Below are 10,761 nucleotides of genomic sequence, written 5' to 3'. Positions count from 1 at the left end.
GATATCCTTTGTAGGTAACTTGACGTTTCTGTCTTGCCAATCCTAGTATCTTGTCTCTGTCTGTGGTTTTGGTCAATCTGGCTATAATATGTCTTGGAGAAGATCTTGGGTTGATTCCATTTAGGGTCCTTTTTGTTTCTTGGGACTGGATCTTTCAATGCTTCTATAGGTTTGGAAAGTTTTCTTGCAGGATTTCATGGAATAGATTTTCAATGCCCTTATGAGTCTCTCTGCCTCTTGGGTACCAGTTATCTGGATGTTTGAACGTTTGATGGTACCTAGTATTTCTCATTTTTGGGGGGCAATTTTCTCAGTCTTCATAGTGTGTATTTCCTCGTTTAGATCTTGCAAGAATTTCCTCACTTCCTGGAACTCATCAGTTCCTTTCTTCTGCCTCTTCTGCAGTTCATTGTCTCTCTTCTCTTCCATCTCTGTTTAGCTGTGTCACTATGAATATTCCAAATTCTTTTTTTTTTTCACTATAGGGCACGTGCGCTTGCCAGACAGACAGAGAGAGACAGAGACAGAAAGCGAGAAATCACCCCCCAGGGGGGATGGTCACGCCGCAATCCCTTCTCCTCCATTCTCCTCCTGGGATCTTGGGCACGCACGCACACGCGCCCGGTGTGAGTTTTAAGCCACCGGGTCCGGGACGCGAACCGCGGTCGACTACGTGGGAGTCCAGCAACATAGCCATTACGCTAACTGCTGGTTCCCAATATTCCAAATTCTTCATCTGACATTTCCATAAATTTCATTGTACTGTCTGAGGATGAAGAGGAGTTATTCTTTTCCCTTGGAGGAGAGGTATTTTATTGCTTTCCCATATTTCTTGTGACCCTGTGGTGATTTCTAGCCATCTGATGGATGGTGTGTTTCTTCTTAATTCTCGAAGTTCAATCTGAGTGTTCAGAGGTGTGCAGGAGGAGGTGATCTGCAGTCTCTCTTCCATTCTGTTTCAGTTTTTGTGCATCAGATTCAGTGGAAATGGAGAAATATTCTGACCCTAATTGTATTCAGATGTTTGGATCCTGTTCATTTGGACCTGTCTAGACGCTTAGTGTGTAAAGTCTGAGCAGCCAATGAGTAAAGATAAAGGAAAAAGGAAAAGAATTAGAGACAGGGAAACAAGAAGAAAAAATAAAATAAAAAAGAAGAGAGAAAAAAATGTACTAAAAAAAAAACCCTTTATATTTTAATTTTAAAAAGCAAAAAAAAAATGAAAACCATGCAGAGCGTGTGAATACCATGATGTAGAATGGAACAGTGCATGCAGAACTGGTAGAAAGATGGTCGAGCAATTTGTCCATCAAGTCCGATCAAACAGCTGCCACTCCCCATATAGGAGACTCAGACATGACCTATCAGTCCTGAAAAGCCACTGGAGCACAGCCAGTGAAATCATGATTCAGCAAGTTGAAGTTCAGGTCAGGTTTAATGCAGAGTGTTTGTATGTATGTGTGGGTGTGGGTGTATGAAGAAAGCCATGGGTGTGGTGAGAGGTTACCTTGTGTGTGCCAAAGGTTCCTGAGATTGGGTTCCCTAATTAATCTCCAACATAAAGGTAAAACTATTTGTTTGTTTTATTATTTCTTTTTTTATTAAATAATTGGTTTATTTATTTATGATTTATTTTAATTTGACCAGAGAGGGACAGAATACAAGAGAGAGAGAGAGGTGGAGAAGGAAAGCAAGAAAACAAGCCTCCAGTTCTGAGACTCAAACTGTAGTTGGCCATGTGGGAGTTCAGTGCCCTTAAGCAACACTCCACCTGCCAACCCTGCTCCCCTTTTCTTTTGAGGGACTTTTGCTGTGGGATTCATGCACTCACCAGAGAAACAGAAAGTGAGAAATCACCCCCCAGGGGGAATGGCCATGCTGCAATCCCTTCTCCTCCATTCACCTCTTGGGATTTGGGGCACACATGCACACACACCCAGTGTGAGTTTCAAGCTGACCAGTCCAGGACTTGAACTGTGGTTTACCATATGGGATCCAGTGCCTTAACCACTATGCCATCTGCTGGGCCCTAAATCCATAATTCTTGATCATTCCCTCAATTCCTCTATTCTTTGGAGGCAAGAACCTCAAAGAATAGTATTCTCAATGCTTTTTGATCATGAGACTCTTCTTTACCATTTATTACATTTGGTGCATGGTAGGTCTCCCATAATAAATTATTGTTGAGACCAAGAAAGAATGGGGGCGGGCAGGGGATGGGGGGGAAGAGGACAATGACCCCTTGACCATAGGTGGTCAGGAGATGCAGTGACCTTATTTCAGAGTTTTGTAATCTGAAAAAAAGAAAAAACTGATCTGAACCATTACTTGAGAAATCAAAACTATGTTCCATGTACTTTTAGTAATTAGGCTTCTTCTTAGAAATGTAATCCTTAGAAAAAGTGATTATGTAATTCCATGGCAGGAAGACAGTGTATGGGAAGACTATACAGTGCTTTCTGCATATCAAGGTTCAGCTATTACTGTTTGTAGCTTCAAAACCGAGACCCGAATTCTCGCTTGATTTTCTAAGCTAGGCAGGATTGGTCAAGGGCGTTTTCAAGGTCCTGACCTCACTCCAACAGGAATGCTGCTGGCGACAGGGTTCTGGGGACACCTCAGCAGGAGTCCCTCTGGAGCCAGCATCCTGTACATGTGCCGGGTCTGAGGTAAAAGCTGTAATTAAGAGCTTGACCCTCTTTGGTGAATAAAAGGGTGATGAGACTGACGATACATAACAGTGAAATGTTCGTTAAATATTTGAAAGCTTCTGAGCACAGATTTGTCAGCCTTTCAGGTTTTGTATACTCCATTTCCTCTGACTCCACAGAGCTTAATAGAAGATAGGTTGTTTTTTATCTGAAAGATCCTAGAAAGGAAATTTCAGAGTTTTTTTTTTTTTTTTTTTCTATAGGATGCGTACACTTGCTGGAAAGACAAAGAGAGACAGAGAGACAGAAAGTGAGAAATCACCCCCTGTGGGGGATGGCCACAACCCCTTCTCTTCCATTCTCCTTTCATGATTTTGGGCATGCACGCACACATGCCCAGCATGAGTTTTAAGCCACTGGACCCAGGACTCAAACCACTGTCCAGCAACATAGCCATTATGCCATCTGCAGGTCACAGAAGGAAATTTCAATACTTGAGTCTGGGAATTTATTTACTAGCAGTAACAAGGGAAGGACGACAGAATTCTACCATATGTTCCTTATTGGACGTTCATTCTGCTATCTTAGAACTTCAGCTCTATCCCCACTGGAAAATCCTGGATTACTCTTCATCATTGTCCATCTGCCATTCCTGCTAAGACAGCTGTTGTCCAGCTCGGCCAAGCTCGTAGGCATGAGTGGGCTCTGGAAATCAAGCCTGGACTGGAAAGAAGGCTCTCACGATATCCTCTTGGAGAAAGGCCATGGTCACCCCAGGCCTTGCTGTCCCACCTTTCCTTTCCAATTTCTTTTTTCTTTTCTTTTTTAAAGATTTATTTATTCATTTATTTTTAATTTGACCAGACACACACACACACACACACACACACACAGAGATAGGAAGTGAGAAAGCAAGCCACCAGGTCCACAAAGGATAATTTTCAATTCTTTTTCTTTAACATCTGACACTGCCTCTTCTTCCTTTCTGAGCCTTCTTGGCTTCATTATCTTCTGAAATCTATGATTGCCCAAGTCCCTTCCAGTCTTCTGCAAGAAGCCGGCTCTTGGCTCTTGCTTCTGCCTCATTAACTAAGTATTCACTGCGGTCAGAAACCAGTCCTCTTCCCACCCCACTCCACGTGCTCCTGCTCTCGAAGGTCTGTCCCTTTTGTGGCCCACTGTACTTTTACATTTCCTCCTTCAGCCGCATCTTAGGCTCATATTTCCAAGTGCCTGCTGGACAGCTCCACCCAGACATCCTCCCACACTTGAAATTCAAGGAGTCCAAACCAAAGCCTTTCTCTTCCCCTCCCGCATGAACTTGTCCTGCTGCCCTGTCTCAGTGTATGGTACCTTAATGCCAGGAGCGGCAGGTCCTCTCTCTCCCTTCTTCCATACTCAACTGCTCACCCTCCCTTGACATATTACCGCCGGACCTGCTCTCACGTGCCCATCACCGTCCTCCCTGGGCCATGGCTTAAATATTGTCACCTTGTTTTTATGAGCTTGGCTCACTGGAGGAATGTCCCATCCTTGGCCATGTCTTGAGCCATATGTAATGTAAGAAGATGGCTGCCTGAACTGGACAGCTCCTCAAGATTGATCCGTGGATACAAATGTTGCCACCATTAGGGGGGTGCCAGCCCTCTGTCCTGAGATGGTGGGCATTCCAGAAGGCTGCCTGCATCTTCGCGTGATGTATCTGAAGACCGGAAACAAAGACTATTCCATCTGAAACCACCAGGTTAATCCATTTCCTTAAAACCACTTAGACGCTAAAGAGCAAAAGCAGAAATCCCACCAGTGCTGTTGAGATTTTCTGCCTCATAATGGTTCCCTTTCGATCAACAAAGTGAGGGCTTTATAGGGCCTGTGCCTGCCTGGACTGTACAGGAGAAACCGAAATATCTTCCCGCAGAACCCTGCTGGCACAGACAACCCTCTGTCTGCATGCCCAGTAGGTTTTGGTGTCTCCTCCCCTCTGCACAGGCACAGTGGCCACCCAGCCTCCTCCCCAGTGCTGTTCGGGGCACCTGCCAACATCCAGGGAGGAGGTGACAGTCACCAGCGCTGGTAATTCACGTGTGTTGCTTTCTGAGTCTGGCCGAATGCCTGGGAGCATCTGGAGAAGCCAGTGCCGACTGCTACTCCTCTGCTTCCTGACATGCATGAGGCTGCCCGTGTGTGCAGATGCGGCGCTGACCTTGCCTGCTCGTCCTCCTGAGGAGGGTGGACAGAGATGAGGAAGGGGAACAGCCAGGGGAACACTCTGACTCTTTGTGTAATATGACGCCATCCTGGTTCTTGGCTACTAGCTTTCGTCACTGGGAGCCTTACACACAAAGATGGCAGGGTGTTGCCATGTGCTCACCTCTCCTGTTGCCTTTGTCTCCTGGACTTACTGTTAGTGACATTTTCCAGCCCCCTTCAACTAGATGAGCCAGGTGACAAGGTTCAAGCCATGGCAGTATGAATAGAATGAGGCTTATTACCATTAAGCCGGGCCACAACCTCCTGGGACATTCCTCACCAGTTTTTATCCTCATTAGAGGGCTTAATGTCTACACCCAAGGTGAACCTGAGATTCATGCAAAAAGGCAGAGGCTGGGTCCCCAGATGAGGTGCTGGGATGTTGGGTTGTTGTTATAGCAGCTAGCCTAACTGACCCTGACTAATACAGGTATTTTTGTCCACACCAGCCTCAAACTTGTAGAGCTGCTCTAAATGTTTTATATTAGAAATAAAGGCTTATGGATTGTAAAAAGGCAAATGATATTACAATTCTAAGAGGGAGGTACAAATCCGTGCGTCGTCTTAGAATTCATTTGTATCCAGTACTGCTCAAAGTAAGTAAATTCCAGGGTAAAGCTTTGATATTTCTAGTTTAATCACAGACTTGAGCTATCGTAATATTTGTTGATAGATGCTCTCATCAGCCTCCCACTTAGCTTCTAACTTTAAGAAATTCCCACTGGCAGCTGAAGAGTCCTAATTCCTTGAAAGAAAAATGAAAGAAATGGGAAAACGTAGGGCACTTTTTCTGAACTGACTTCGTTTTTCTTTGTGAATTCCGAGTTAGTATTTAATGTTATGTTTATGCGTCTGCGTTCACTGTGGGCAGGGCCTGGGCTTCGCCATTCCTTTCTCTCTCCTAATAGCTAGCACCGTGTTGCTCCAATCTGCTAGAGACATTAAAATAAAATCCTTCCTTCTCTGCCTTTTTTCTTGCATCCCTTACCTGTCCTTCTATTCAGTCACTTTGCGTTTTGGGCCTCAGGAAAAGGATGACTCAGCAAATACTACAGGAAAGAGGAGTCATGGGTTGGCCTTGAAGATGACGGGAGTCAGTGGAGGGTCCACAGGAACTCAGAACCTGGTGGGTCCCTCTTTCAGGGGCTCAGGGAGGGTGTGCAGGAGTGAGGAGGAAAGACAGGTGCCCTCCCTGTTGGTTCTACATCCAGAAGGAAAGGGCCGCACACAGGCTCCCAGCTGTGTGTTCCTGAGAGCCCCAGGAAGCAACATGCCCCCAGAAACAACAGAGTCTCATGCACCAGCACAGAGTGGGGTGCTGACATGATTCGTGCCAGTGGCAACTGATGGGGAAGGTTCTGGGCAATCTCCTAGAGGTATCTAAGGCACACAACTATGAAGCAGAAAAGGTCATCCCATTGTGTCCACGGGGGGCCTGGAAGTAGCCAGAGAGAGGGCTGGGCGTGCCAAGCCTGTGGACAGGAGCAGGGATGACTCAGCAGCCTCCTGGGGAACCAATCACTAAAGACCAGATGGCGAGGTGGCCACCTCCAGGGAGGCCAGCATGGATGGCGAATGATCCCGAGGACCAGATGTCCCCTCCCGACACTGGCACCGTGTAAGCCTCTCACATGTAAATAAAAACCTGGGGAAGGGGCTGGGGAATGTACTTGAAATTAAATTTCTACAACCCCAGAGGAATGGAAACTTGAACAAACAAACAAAGCAGGGAGCATGCTTTGGACGTACATGAACACGTGAAATGAAATGAACACCAATGTCATGCACTCCAAGGAACTAGAGTTTCTACTAGCCGTAACGAAAAGGCAAGGTGACCGTTAACTAGTCAATGCTATTTCAGGAGGGATGAAAAGTCCCCCTTTCCACTTTCTCTCCCCTCTCTGTGCTGACGTACGAATTTCTGCCTTGGCAACATTTTTTCCCTTTGATTTAAAATATTTTACTCTGATGACACACATGCTATTGAGAGACGCTAGCTTTAACAGTCACTTGTTCCTTGAGATGAATTCGTTTTTTCCTCCCCTTCTCTGACAGCAGAAGGAAAGCAAGCAATGTTTTCTGCAGAAAAGGAGGGAGTGGCCAGCCCATGATGTGGTGGATAAAGCTGCTGAATCCCACATGGTTCACCTCGAGGTTCAAATCCCAGAACCGACGACTTGAAAGACACACCAAGCGCGCGCGCGCGCGTGTGTGTGTGTGTGTGTGTGTGCATGCTCTGAAAGGAGGAAGAAATGGAGGAGACAGGATGGTGGGATGATCACACCCATGGGAGTTGCTTTCTTACTCCTTCCCCACCCATTCCTGTCTCTCTCCAGGAATGCACATGCATTCTGGCAAAATTAAAAAAAAAAATTGGAGGGAGAAAGAAGATGGAAAATGGAGAGAAAGAAAGAAAGGGTGTGGGGGAGCAAAAGAGAATGCATGGATCTAGGACAAGATAACGTGCAAAGGAAAAAAAAAAAACAGGGGTGGGGAGAGTAGTACCTCTGAATACAAACTGTGCCTGCCTGGTCATTTTGAATAGGCAGCCCTAAGTGTAGAACTGACCGTTATTAAAAAAACTGCCATGCCTCCGCTCAAGGTGGCTGTCCTTCCCAGGCAGGCGCGGTGCTGTGTATGAGTCTCTTCCAAGTGCTGAACGGCTGTGACAGCAGACACCAACTCTGGGGCCCCGTACCACCAGACCGCTCCCCTCTAGAGCACACCCCCTCTGCCGGTCTCAAAGAACCCTAGGAGCAGTAATGAATTCATTAAACCCAATGGTCCACTCGCAAGGCAGGTGCCTATGAGGTCGATTAAGCGCTGATAAACATTATTTCAGTGTCAAGACAGTGTTCCAAACCGGCACAAAAATACGATTCAGAAAAGTCCCAGGGCTTGGGAAATAACGGCTTTCTCTTGAGGGATTAAATCAACCTTTTGTGCGATGAGGCTGCGGCAGGGCCAGGGCATATAAAGCAGATGTTCTCTGTGACATGAATCTGAAAAGTTAAGCCAGGGGAGAAACAGGTAAATAAAAGCGAACGAAAGACCTAAATCCCACAGCAAGGGCAGTGACGGGAAGAGAGTCGCTCGGCAGCCACAGATCGGTACTAGTAAGGAGGAAGAGGACCACGCGCAGTCCTTTGTGGACCGGAGAGTGAATTATTAGTTTGTTTGCTGTTTTCTCGTGGCGACCTTGTGATATTGAGTAGCCTCCCTTTAGACAATCAGTGTTGACATCAGCTACACGCTCAGATCAATAGACATTTTAGAGGATGTCGAGAAGCCGTGTTCTCCAAGGTAAAGCAGGCAGCCTGCGTGCCTCGTCCACCGGGAGATTAGGATGTGGAAATGGGTCAGCGTCCTTCAGTGGCATCGGCGACAGAGGCTTTTCCAGTGCACTTCAGGGATGAGTCAGTCTGCGGGTTATTTTCCACTAACCCAGGCACGTGGCCATTCATTAAATCTGGAAATAAATCAGGCCTGGGGCCCCAGGGGAACTGTATTTGTTTTTCATGTTTCTAATTCAGCCTGGCCAGCTTAGAAAAGACAGTCACTCCACCCTTACCCTTTCTGCGAAAATAAATTGTTGCTTCTTTTCAGCCTTTCTGCCGTAAGAGGCTGCCTGTTGCTGGCTTGGGCTTTCCTAGCAGCATTTCTCAAAAGGAACATGTTCATTAAATCCTTTTTGATTTTGATCCTTGAGAATATTGGTGCCAGTGGGGTTGTGAAGACCCCTGGGTGCCGCAGCCTGACCCTGGACCACACCTTGGCATGGAGGGCAACTCTGCAACAAGATGGCCAGAACAGTGAGCTGGAATTTTCATTCCTGTGACAACCACTCCAAGAACTTATTAAAATACATAATGTAGGACCAGCAGATGGCGTTATTGGTTATGTTGCTGACTTCCACATGGCTGGCCACAGTTTGAGTCCCAGACCCGGAGGCTTGAAATGCACACTGACACATGTTCATGCATGCCCAAAATCCCAAGGGGAGAATGGAAGAGAAGGGATTGCAGCATGGCCATCTCTTCTGGGGGTGGGGTGGTGGTGTGATTTCTCACTTTCTGTTTCTTCCTGTCTCTCTGATGAGTGCATGCACCCTATAGGAAAAATCTCTCTATGGAAAATAAATAATACATATTCCTGGGCACCACTCCCAAAGATTCTGATTAAATAGGCCTGTAGCTCAGACCCAGAGATCAGCCTTTTTATAAGCTCTTCAGTGATTTTCACGCAGGCGGTCTTGTGATGACACTTTGAGAAACTGTGTCCTGAGCCCACCCTAGCCAGCAGGCAGGGCAACATGGCAGACAATGCAGTATGCCTTCTCATTTCTGATCTCGCCTTCTGTCTGCTGCTCTTACCTCCTCCTAGCCGTGGCTCTCAGCTTCCTCCACTGCCAGATCCCTCTTGGCCAGTCCAGCCCTTACCTTCGACTCCTTCTGGAAAGCGTGCCTCCATGTGGCTTCAAGCACAGGTGGCCATGGGTGGCAGATAGCATGTTCATTTGGGGAGGGGGAGATAGGTTGCAGTGTTTTTTGTTTTGTTTTGTTTTGTTTTCATGGTCCAGGAAACCACGACTACTTTCCTCCTTACTCAGCCACTAAACATAATAGACATAAGCGCCCACCAACTCCCACCCAGTGCAAACCTACTGGGGAGAGATTCCCATCATTACATTCTAAGCACTGTCTTTAAGAAGGAAGGAAATATACTACTAAAATCTCCCAATTATCTGCATTAATGAAGAAAGCCATGGCACAGATAAATCCAATTATTTTTTACTTTGAAATTAATTGCATGGTTTCTTGACAGGAGATGCGCTTCCTCACGGTGCCTTGCTCTTGCGGGTGTGTGGCTGATATTTTCTAAGCCCTACACCAGCTGACTGCATGGTAAGATGGAAGTGTGTGGAATGGCTGGGGGAAGCTGGTATGGATTTGATTTTAAGTTTATAATAATTTTTGCACAGTGGGTAAGCCCCCAAGCCAAAGCGACCAGATGTTTGGACAAAGGAAACACCAGACAGCGCATAGTAGGAGCCAGCACATGGGCCAGTAACTACTTCTAGCTGTTAACAGATACACAGAAGGAGAAGCACGTATAATTCCTGCGTGGCATGGGGAGTGCATCACTAGGTATGCACATATGCGTGGCAATGCCATCAACATTTCAGGTCTAGGGACTTTTGTGGTATGACTTGTATGGTCTCTACCAACCTGGATATCCCAGGAACCTAGAACTTGAACCCTAGTGATCAGATATGAGCCTGGAGCTGGGACTTACCCTTAATAGACTCCACTAGTCCTAAAAGAACTGTGATTAGTATCTGGATACTAACTGTGATTAATATCTGGATACTAACTGTGATTAATATCTGGATCTATCACCTCCCAGTCTTTCAACAGGAGAATTCAGTCAGTCAGCCAAATAACACGTACCCAGGGAAATTCTCTAGGGTCCGAGTCTGTTCCTGGCAATGAGGTGGATATTTAGATAGACAACTGTATTCATGCAGGGAACTTGTAGGCTTCAGCACACACTATAGTAAGAATGTCTTAAACCTTTTACCACTTGGTTTTCACATTGGCATCAGGTTCTTCCATGAAAGGTAAGCTGAAAACTACTGTGCAGGTTACCAGCCTGTCCTCAACACCTGTCCCTGATGTTTCACACTGTCTTATTCTCCTTCCACATATCCCCGTCCATAGGTAGAATCGCTCTGAAGATGGAGGGAGATCGGCATTAAAGTGGGTGACCTCAGCTGATGCATCAAGAATGTGTACCACCTCAGCACCCCCTGGTGCTTTAGAAGCCATGGTGGTTACCATACCTGCCAGTCTGGGTGGGA

The sequence above is a fragment of the Tupaia chinensis genome, unplaced genomic scaffold (genome assembly GCF_000334495.1).
Source record: "Tupaia chinensis unplaced genomic scaffold, TupChi_1.0 Scaffold000127_2, whole genome shotgun sequence".
NCBI classification, from domain to species: Eukaryota; Metazoa; Chordata; class Mammalia; order Scandentia; family Tupaiidae; genus Tupaia; species Tupaia belangeri.
Note: the sequence above shows the minus strand (reverse complement) of the source record.